The sequence below is a fragment of the Ailuropoda melanoleuca genome, chromosome 16, assembly GCF_002007445.2.
Source record: "Ailuropoda melanoleuca isolate Jingjing chromosome 16, ASM200744v2, whole genome shotgun sequence".
Lineage (NCBI taxonomy): Eukaryota > Metazoa > Chordata > Mammalia > Carnivora > Ursidae > Ailuropoda > Ailuropoda melanoleuca.
This window is the reverse complement of record NC_048233.1, coordinates 71,870,478-71,881,211: the sequence shown is the minus strand read 5'-3', so window position 1 is coordinate 71,881,211 and position 10,734 is coordinate 71,870,478. Positions and strand designations below refer to the sequence as shown.

The following is a 10,734-nucleotide window of genomic DNA, read 5'->3' as shown; positions in this document are numbered from 1 at the left end:
GTGAAGGTGAGAGCAGAAGGGGAGGACACTGATGGATTTGAACACCGAATGAATGGATAAAGTAGGTAACAGGTTGGGAGGGCCTTCCAAATAGGGGGAAACAGGGTGAGCTTGGGCTTAATGGTATGGTAGCATATGGTGTGTTTGGGAAATGTCAAGTCGTCTGTGTGGGGTACTGGTCTGGAGTGGCTGTGGAAGATGCTGGGGGAGTTGTCTGGGGTTAGGTTGGGAATGGCCCCATGAGCCATCCCTGCTCTATCTGATAAACTCTGCAGAGCTACCGAAGTTGTATAAACCAGGGGCGTCCCATGGTCACATCTGTTTTAGAAAGATCACTGTGGTTCCAGTGAAGCATGATTTGGAATGGCAGGTTAGGTGGGGCTCTAGAGGATCATGGGATTGGGTAGAGAGCAGACAAGGAAGGAGATCAACAAGCTAGGATAGTGGTTCTCAATCCTGGCTACAAGACCTATGGCTAAACCTATCCCAGGCTAGGTAGATCAGAATCTCTGGGTTTGAGGTCCCAGCCTTGGGATTAAAAGTTCTCTGAGTGGTTGGGCATTATGGAACAAGGAGACCATTGCCTGGTGGGGAAAACATCTCAGAGAGAGGGCTGACGTTACTGGGGCATCCTTGTGTCTCAGGCCTGGGGAGACTGTGGCCATTATCCTATTCAACAGCTTTATGTCACAGATGAGTACCTGAGGCCCTGAAGGAATATTTGTTGCTACATCAGATAAGGAACCTTCAAAAAATTATTACTTTGTGTTGGAAGGAGTCTGGGGTTTGAAGCTAAATGACTCTGGTTTAAATCCTGCCTGGGTTACTCTCATTGGCTATCATCTGTCGGACAAGTCATTTGACCTCTCTCAACTGCATTTCCTTATCTTTAAAATGGAATTAATAATACCTGTCTTTGAAAGTTGTGGTGGGGATTCACATTTGTAAAATGCCTAGCACTGTGCTAGGTAAATGATCAGTAAATGCTACTACTGCCCCGATGATTATAGTTATAAAGGACCAACTCCACGGTCAGCTATGGTTTCTGGACTGTTCTGCTAAGAAGACTCAAGTAATATGATGGTCGGCAGCAAGGGGAGGGGGAGGTTATCAAAAAGGGTTCTTATGAGAGCTTTATTTTGAGCAGAGAGGAAATGGAAAGAACAGGTGAGATTGAACATCCCTTCCCTAACTGATCCCCTACACTGAATTTTTTAAAGCATGTACTATTAGCTATTATTCTATGCTGCCTTCTCATGCAGAACTGTTTCTGTTTTTCAAAAAATAATATTATTTAAGACCCACAGAAGTTAAAAAAATGGTCCAGAAGTTTTCTGTGTAACCATCACCAAGCTTCCCCCAGTGATGATAATATCTTACAATAACCATAGTTGTGTTATTTTTTTTTACAGAGCTATACCTACACTCCTGTTGTTTTCTACTCCTCTCACTGTACGTAATAGTCTGTATACTTTCCTTTATCATACATTCATGGTAAGTATGCATTCAGTGTCTTGATATCCCACACTCTAAACCATTTCCTTACTGTTGGACATCTGACAGTATTCCAACCAAATCCATCGGTTGTTTCAGCTGTTTTGCTATGGTCCTGCTGGTGAGCATCTTTGTGTATAAGGCCATTGCCATATTTGGGATTATTTCATTAGGATAGATTACCGAAGGTGGAATTGCTGGGTTAGAGAATCTGAACGGGTGAAAGATTTTTGATACCTATTTATGGCATCTGCTGAAAGGGAGCTGCCCGAAATGAACTAGAGAGGGGGGTGCTCCAGAAGTTGAGAGAGGGACTCCAAAGATGACCTTGAACAGAAAAGGCTCTAAGAGCCCTGGCCAGTGCCTGCAGCAGGAGCTAGAGCAACAGAACCCTACTGAGACTCAATCACACAGCACCCTGTCTAATCCCGGCTGAGAAGCCCTGGGCCCGGGGGTGCTTTGCAGTTCCTGACATGGCTGCCTGCTCAGGGCCACTGCTGAGACTTGCCTGTAATCTACTGTACCAAGCTCTGGGCTCTTTTTTCCTTCCCCGTTTCAGGCCATTTCACTGAAATCTGAGTAAATGATTGATCACTTTAAAACAAGGAACAAATGGACTTGCTGGGCAATCAGACCTCCTTCCAGCCAGTGCGCATTTGTGCACCCAGTGGTGGGTGCAATGTCATCAGCATGCAATGGTTGGAATTTGCTGTGCTGTGACAGGCAGAACAGTCCGGGTGGTTTGTCTGGGCTGCAGTTAAAGGCCGAACAGGAGCACTCTCAGAGTAAGGATTGGATATCTGGTCTCTTATCGAGGGCTGAGTTCCCATGCAGGTGATGGGGCCACAGGGACAAGTGCTGAGGTGGCGGGAGGAGAGTGCAAAGTGAATTGGTGACTAATTCCTCAGCATGGGCTAGAACCTAGCACTTACTTGTTTCCTGTACTGAAAATAACGACAGTCTTTTACTCATGAATAGAAATGAACTGCAAATTGTGTCCAGCACCACTGCATTTGTTCAACACCTACCATGTGCCAGGCATTGTGATAGGTGTTTTACACATGTTAGCTCATTTAATTCTACATCAATGTTCATCTCTGTTTCAGGGATGAACCCCTGAGGGTCAGAGGGGATTATAGCTCGGAGGTGCCAGGGATTGAATTCAGGTCTCGGTCTTTTTGTCCTTGTTGCCCTGTTTGCTATTACCCATGATAGGCTAATCATTGCATGAGTGCTCTTAAAAAAAATCCAGCCTTGTTTTCCATTAACAGCTGCTGCTTACCAAAAATCTGTGCTCCTCTCTCCTTCTTAAGCACATTGGTTGATCATATCTCCCAGACTTCTTTGCACGTAGGTGTGGTCATGTGATTGAGTTCTGTTCAGTGGAACACTAGCAGAAGTGATAGGCATCACTTCTGGGTACTTTTCTCCTTTGGAATGGAGATTTTCCTTGGGGTGACAGGATCCACATGTATGTAGTTTCTGTTAGTGGTTGTCTGAATGACTGTGTTGAGCAAAACCTTAGTCCCCATCCCTACTCATAACCCATCCACTTGCCCATGTGGTTATATAAATAGCATGTGAACTTTTTGGGTTAGCCATCAGACCTTTTTTTGGACCTATTTTTACAGATATTAGACTACCCAAATAACACAAAAGACCAACTTTTTTATTTTTAAAATTCTAGACAATCCAGCAGGGCTCTTCAAAGTAAGGATTGGGAGTAGGTCAGAGGGATTTACAGATGGAGCAAGGATGGGGTGGGTATCCTCTTGGTTTGTTTAATGAGGGTTTCAGGGCACTGCAAGCCTAACGAACTCCAAGTTATAGAGAAAGCAAATGAAAGTCCTGTGTCTTTGTTCAGAGATCAGCCTATTTTTTTCTCATATAAGGAAGTGTTCCCAGGAATAGTAACAGATTTCTGTCCCCATTTGGTGAATCACAGTTTTATTTGGTGGTAGTTGGCACTAAGGTTATGTCAGATCGTGATAATCACAGGATTTCCTTAATTTCTGTCTAGAGGATCCCAGAACTTTCCTTGACCCCATGTCTCTTGAAGAACTATCTGCGGTGTTGAAATGGAGTCAGGATGCACTTTGGGATGTCTGTGAATTCTCTTGTTGCTCTAGAATCTGGTAGATGAAGTGGTCTACCCAGAGAAGGAGATGGTTTAATGAGCTGAGGCGTCATTAGAGTTAGAGTCATAGGGTTGGGTATGGTGAAGGCTTTCCTGTGAGGCAACTCAGGCTCCATCCAGGGGCCTGGCTGGAGTTCTTTTTGTATACCTTAGCAGAAAGGCTCACAGTTAGGGGGCTACACCCAACCTACAGTAGATAGGAGGAAATGGAAGAAAGATTAGTTCTTCCCTTTGTTTCTGCTTGTCCTTTGGTGTTCAAGACAGTGTTGGTGGGAGTAGTGATGGATGATGCAATAAAGAGAGGACCAGAGGGTATGCAATACTAATTATATGGAAAATTTTTGAAGTAGTTTGTTGAGGGCATAATGATAATTAAATAATTTCAGTTTTTAATGTCCATTATTATAACATATCTAGTTTTTCCAGGAATATACTCAAATGTTATTATACTACTAAATATTTCCCGATAGCATCCCTCTTCCTCATCCCCCACAGGCAATTGGTTGTGTCCTCATGTATGTAAGTAAATAGATCTATTAAAACACATAGCAAATTAATTGATTATTCAATTAATTTATTGACTCACCAGAAGTTTATTGAACACCTACTCTTTGTCAGGCACTGCAGAGGACATCGGGGATACAACAATGATTTCGATGCGGGTAACTCACAGCTTGGTAGCGGAAACCAGAAGTGAATCAGCACTTACACGACTTACGTATGCACAGGTGAATTGAGGGTTGGTAGGACAAGAGTCCAAATCACACTGCAGGTGGTGCCCAGGAATCCTCCTGGCAGTGAAGACACCAGCATCAGTTGTAATAAGCCCATTAGGAGAATTGGGAAATGGCTGGGCAGAGGAGTAGCTGTTCAAGGTGGGAGGAGTAGCTAAGCCATGGAGGTGAGAAAGATCACAATGCATTTCAAACACTATTAAGTGATTTCGTTGGAGATGAGTATGGGGGAAATTTAAGCAACTCTTTGTAATTATTTGGTTTTTGTGTCTGTCTCTTCTTGCTAGTTTTTGAGTTCAGGGATCATGCTTTGTATATCTTTATAACCCAGTATCTGGAACACCAAGGGCATCAGTAAGTTTTTGCTGAATGAATGAGAGCTGGCTGATGTTGAGTCACTCACATCTGCTGGTCTCAACTCTCAGAACTGCTGGTCTGTTGTTCATCCCTATAGGCTATCAAAACAGGATGGGCATGGATCCCTCTAGCTATGAAACAGCTGGAGGCTTCTTTGCAAATCACAAAAAAAGGAGCACTAAATATTTAATGCTTAAAAGTTAAATATTATTATAAAAGTAATTTAATATAAATGGCTTTCAGCAAATCCTTATCCATATTTCATGACTACAATGGGCGTCTGCGTTCTAATGTTTGTGAACAATTAATTTTAATGGTTACGAACTCTCAATTTCCCTCTATTTTTCTCCTTACCAGACCCCCAGGTCTATCAGGAAAGTGAAGAGCTAGACACATTGGATGTCACTGTGGACAGAAAGAGACACAAAACTGTGAGTTGAGGTCTCCAAATGACAAGTTAATAGGCATTTGGGAGTTGCTAAGTGGTACATAAGCTGTGATGCTGTAAAACCCTGAAATATAATGTTAACTTGTGACACAATGCCTTTATTCTCCTACTGAACAGTTCCACAGAGTTAGGCGTCTCCTCCTCTGTGATTTCATAGTAACTTCATTATATTTCCCGAGAGCAATAATAATTGTGAGGATGATTCTCATTTACTGAGTACCTACTATGTGCCAGAAGCCACACTGAGACTATTTCTATTCTGTTACATGAACCATGGAAAATTGGCATTTTATTCTCATTTTTCAGGTAAAAAAAAACTGGGGCTAAAAGAATGAAGTTGCTTGGGTTCATGTAGTATAGTGTTGTTTTTGTCTCTCTGGATTGTGAGTTCTGCATCAGTAGGGAATCTCATATTTTCTCCTGGAGTGAACGGGATAAGAGTACTCAATAAGTGTTTGTTGAATGAATAAATGAATGAAGACCAAAATCAGTGTTATGAAATTATTATGATATTGGACACTTGCCATCTCACAAAGATTTTAATAGAAGATCCCTTCTGAGGTGGCAGAAATGGTTGATTTTCTCAAATGCAAAGGTCTCCAAACTGCAGATATTCTCTTGGTACTTTGCGGGAGTTTGGAGTACAAAAGTGAGCCCTGTATCTTCCTCACCTGTAGCCTTTAGTGTGGAAGCTTCCATTTTGGCCGCAAGGTGGAGGAGGGCTGTAGAATTGCATGATTTTCTAACACTTGCATTATATGTTGTGGGAAAATACTCTTCTTTAATATTCTACACCTGCACCTTCTTTGCCTTGGATAAATATATCATAGATTGATGCATAACATATGCAAAGTTATGCAAATATAGTCAATCCTTCCAAAGTAGTCACTGGGGTCACACAGACAACATGCCCTTTGCAGTTTTCCACTGAGTGCCCCTGGTCTCTTGATAGGAGAGATCAGTGGGGGTCAATGAGGCTCTTGCGGGGAGGAGGGATTGGCTGAATACCAGAGCACAACTCAAATTTCCAGTTATGTATCATATCCCAGCAGGAGGCCATACTGTTCAATTCCATGGACATTGACTGCTTATTTTGGGCTAAGCTCTGTGCTAGGTGCTAGGGATTCTGGGCCAAGATTTGAAGCATTCCGTGGTGAAATGGGTGTGTGGGCACAAAACTTTACATAGTGGGAATTGGGATTCAGAGAGGTTAAATAACTCACCCCAAGTCACACAGCTAGTAAGGGACACAGCTGGGATGGAAACCTTGGTTTCTGTAAAGGACAGTGTTACATTTGCTTAGTGATGAAGAGCATAGGCTATGGAATCATGAGACCTGGGTGTGGATCCTGACCTCTTTCTTCTTAGCTGTATGGACTTGGCCATGTTACATGACCTTTTTTGAGCCAGAGTTTTCTCAGCCTCTCTTGATGTTGCTACATTGGAAGGTGGTAATGAGGTTGAAATAAAGAAATTGGCAAGGTACTGATCACCTTACTGGGTGTCCCATGAGCACCAAATCAATAGTAGCGGTTAGAGTCTGTTGGGATGTGTCCCCTTATCAAAGTCCAGTAAAGGAGCAAAGATTGAGAAGCAGGAGTTCCCACAGGGTCCTAAATAAGATAGTCCGTGGTAGATAAAACAGTTGGGTTAGGTCCTATGATTCTCAATTCATTAGCATTACCTGGGGAGATTTAAAAGCATAATGATCTTTGAACCCAGAGATTCTTATGTCTGTCCTATTATTTTTTTTAAAGCTATTGGTGAATCTAACTGTGCAACTAGGTTGAGCATCACTAGATTGGGCAGTCATAGGGGGCAGATGGTTTTGATGATGAGGCACTGTCCACCTCCACCTCTGTCTCAGTGCAACGGTGCTCCCAGCCAATGGGTCACCAGTGGCTTATTTAGGTAATATTGACCCCTCAAGAGTGCTTATCGTTGAGTCAGCATGCTAACTAACCCAGCAGCCATGAACTCCGCCCTAAAGGGACATGATCAAAGTGGCATTGCTCAGGTCAGGCCCTCAGTGACGCATATCAGTAAGAAATGACAAACCCAGTAACAGGTCAGAGGGGAGGGCAGAGTAGTCATACCTGTAGGACCGGTAGTGCATGTGTATAAACCCAGCTTCTTAGAGCTCTCCTCAGGCTGCCCCATCAGGATAAAATTTATTTTTTAAAGATTTTATTTGTTTATTTGTCGGGGGGGGCAGTGGCACAAGCAGGGGGAGCGGCAGGAACTGAGCAGGGAGCCCGATGTGGGATTCGATCCCAGGACCCTGGGATCATGACCTGAGCTGAAGGCAGACACTTCACTAACTGAGCCACCCAGCCGTCCCCCGTCAGGGTAAATTTCTCCGGAACTGCAGTCCCTAGTCATGACATCATGGCATGCTAGTGCGGTCTACTCAGTAGGATACATGTTTTGTTACCATAACGAGGAACACAGATTTGCAAATGACTTTTTGACACATTGAATAAAAATATACATCAGAATGAGATGAGGTTACCTCCCCTTTTCTTCCTTGCCTGTGCAACCAGTAGTCCCCTTGCTGCTCATTCACTTGTATTCTGGCTCTCCTTTCTTTCTCCACTCAACAGCCAGAGTGATTTTCCTAACATGCAAATCAGACCCTGTCAGTCTCCTGCTTCAATCTGCTGGTGCCCTCCTATTGTTCTAGAAATAAACTGCAAATCCCTTTGCCAATCCTCAAGACCCTTCTTTAAATGAATGCACCTGTCCACTGACAACTCTTTCCCCCCGCCCCCCGGAGCTCTACCCTTAAGCTCAAGAAAGTGCTGAGTTCTTTCGCATCTCAGAGACTTTGTGTTTTCTGTTCCCATTGCCTAGAATTCCTTTATCCTGGCTCTTTACATAAAGGGATGCCTAATGTTACCTTATGGGAGAGGCCTTCCCTGTCCACCTGAGCTGGATATAGCCTCCTGCACTTACTGTCCCCACTGATTACCTCCATTAGCAATGATCACCATCGTTAATGATGAAATTTTACTTTTAATTTGTATATCAATGTACAATGTTTCAAAATTTTACTTTTAATTTGTATATCAATGTACAGCGGCCATTCTTACTAATATAATGGAACTGCCATAAGGCTGGGGCCTTGTCTGACTTATTTCCCATTTTACTGCCAGCGTTTAGCACAGGACCTGCCATATTGTAACCATTCAGTACATATTGGTTGAAGGAAAGAATGAATAGTTCAATAATTCTTACACACTCTGAAATATTTCTAGGGAGGGGAAGAAAGGGTGGAATGATAACTGGTGTGCTTTAAGTGGGACATCAACTGAGTAAGCCTAAGGGAATGTACGGTTACATTCTGTCAACAAATTAATATTGAGTATTTACTCTGTCTGGACACTGTTCTAGGCACTGGAAATACAGTTGTATGTAAGGCTCTTATGAAGCCTCTGCTCTTATGAAGCTTATAGCAAGAATTAGCAAACAAATTAACAAGATTATTCCAGCAAGTAATGAGTTCTATGGAGAATTTATTCGTTACAGGGTGATGTGGTCAAGAATGAAGGGGGGCTATGGTGAGAGCGTGGTCAGAGAAGGCTTCCCTGAGTAGGGGGCATGGATAGAGGACCCAGGGAAAATCCTTCCTAAACTGATGTCATGTATCTTATGTGTATGAAAGAAAAAAAACTTTCAAAGTCACTGCTCTAGGAGATACTACTCAAGTTTTAATTAGAAACCACTTAAGTCAGACGCTAGTTTGTTCCCTAATAGTGATTAGGACTGTCTTGGGTAATTAACAGCTCTTAGATTTGGAGGGGAAAATAACTTAATTATCTGCCTGACCTTGATGTTGTGAGTGCTGAGTCAAAAGGAGTGAAAGGGTCCAGGAACTAGCTGGGTTATGGGGACAGATATCGATCAAGCTCCATCTGGCTACAAAGTAATCTACTGGGCAAATGGGGGAATGGATTGTCTGAAGGGAGGTGACTGGGGGGGCTGGGATTTGTGGCCACTAGCTCTTTCACACAAACTGTCACGGTCCAGAGAGCTATTCCCATGCATTGCTGGTATGGCCTGGACTAAGAAGTCCGCATCCCACCTACTGGCTTTGCATGGCCTCATCCCCACCCACTTTTCTAGAGCCTAGAATAGAAGGCTCACCATAGCGGACTTCCTTACCCTTTAGCTTCTCTGCCTCAGGGAGGCTCGGTCACAGTCTGAAGCTAAGAAGTCCCCTCCTAAAAGAAGAGACAAACTTTTCACACCCCTCATTTCCTCTTTCTTATCCTAGCTGTGTCTCCAAGTAGCAGTCAGTCAGACTCTGGAAAGTTGTGGATAAAAGAGACTGCTATCCCGATCAAAATACCGATGACATTTTTCAAAGAACTGGAACAAATAGTCCTTAAATTTGTATGGAACCAGAAAAGGCCCCGAATCGCCAAGGAACTGTTGAAAAGGAAAAACAAAGCTGGGGGCATCACAATGCCGGATTTCGAGCTGTACTACAAAGCTGTGATCACAAAGACAGCATGGTACTGGCACAAAAACAGACACATCGACCAATGGAACAGAATAGAGAACCCAGAAATGGACCCTCGGCTCTTTGGGCAACTAATCTTTGATAAAGCAGGAAAAAACATCCGGTGGAAAAAAGACAGTCTCTTCAATAAATGGTGCTGGGAAAATTGGACAGCTACATGCAAAAGAATGAAACTTGACCACTCTCTCACACCATACACAAAAATAAACTCCAAATGGATGAAAGACCTCAATGTGAGACAGGAATCCATCAAAATTCTAGAGGAGAACATAGGCAACAACTTCTATGACATCGGCCAGAGCAACCTTTTTCACGACACATCTCCAAAGGCAAGAGAAATAAAAGATAAAATGAACTTATGGGACTTTATCAGGATAAAGAGCTTCTGCACAGCCAAGGAAACAGTCAAAAAAACTAAGAGACAGCCCACGGAATGGGAGAATATATTTGCAAAGGACACCACAGATAAAGGACTGGTATCCAAGATCTACAAAGAACTTCTCAAACTCAATACACGAGAAACAAATAAACAAATCATAAAATGGGCAGAAGATATGAACAGACACTTTTCCAATGAAGACATACAAATGGCTAACAGACACATGAAAAAATGTTCAAAATCATTAGCCATCAGGGAAATTCAAATCAAAACCACACTGAGATACCACCTTACGCCAGTTAGAATGGCAAAGATAGACAAGGCAAGAAACAACAATTGTTGGAGAGGATGTGGAGAAAGGGGATCCCTCCTACATTGTTGGTGGGAATGCAAGTTGGTACAGCCACTCTGGAAAACAGTGTGGAGGTCCCTTAAAAAGTTAAAAATTGAACTACCCTATGACCCAGCCATTGCACTACTGGGTGTTTACCCCAAAGATACAGACGTAGTAAAGAGAAGGGCCATATGCACCCCAATGTTCATAGCTGCATTGTCCACAATAGCCAAATCATGGAAGGAGCCGAGATGCCCTTCAACAGATGACTGGATTAAGAAGCTGTGGTCCATATATACAATGGAATATTACTCAGCTATCAGAAA

At 43.0% G+C, this 10,734-nt stretch overlaps 1 long non-coding RNA gene across 1 annotated transcript; it reads left to right on the top strand.

Annotated features, from left to right (window-relative positions):
- Positions 1 to 3,906: 3,906 nt before the first annotated feature.
- LOC117796571 lies at positions 3,907 to 9,536 on the top strand. Its single transcript, XR_004621136.1, has 3 exons — positions 3,907 to 4,359; positions 5,080 to 5,153; positions 9,447 to 9,536. It is a non-coding gene; the product is annotated as an uncharacterized LOC117796571 (long non-coding RNA).
- Positions 9,537 to 10,734: the final 1,198 nt, after the last annotated feature.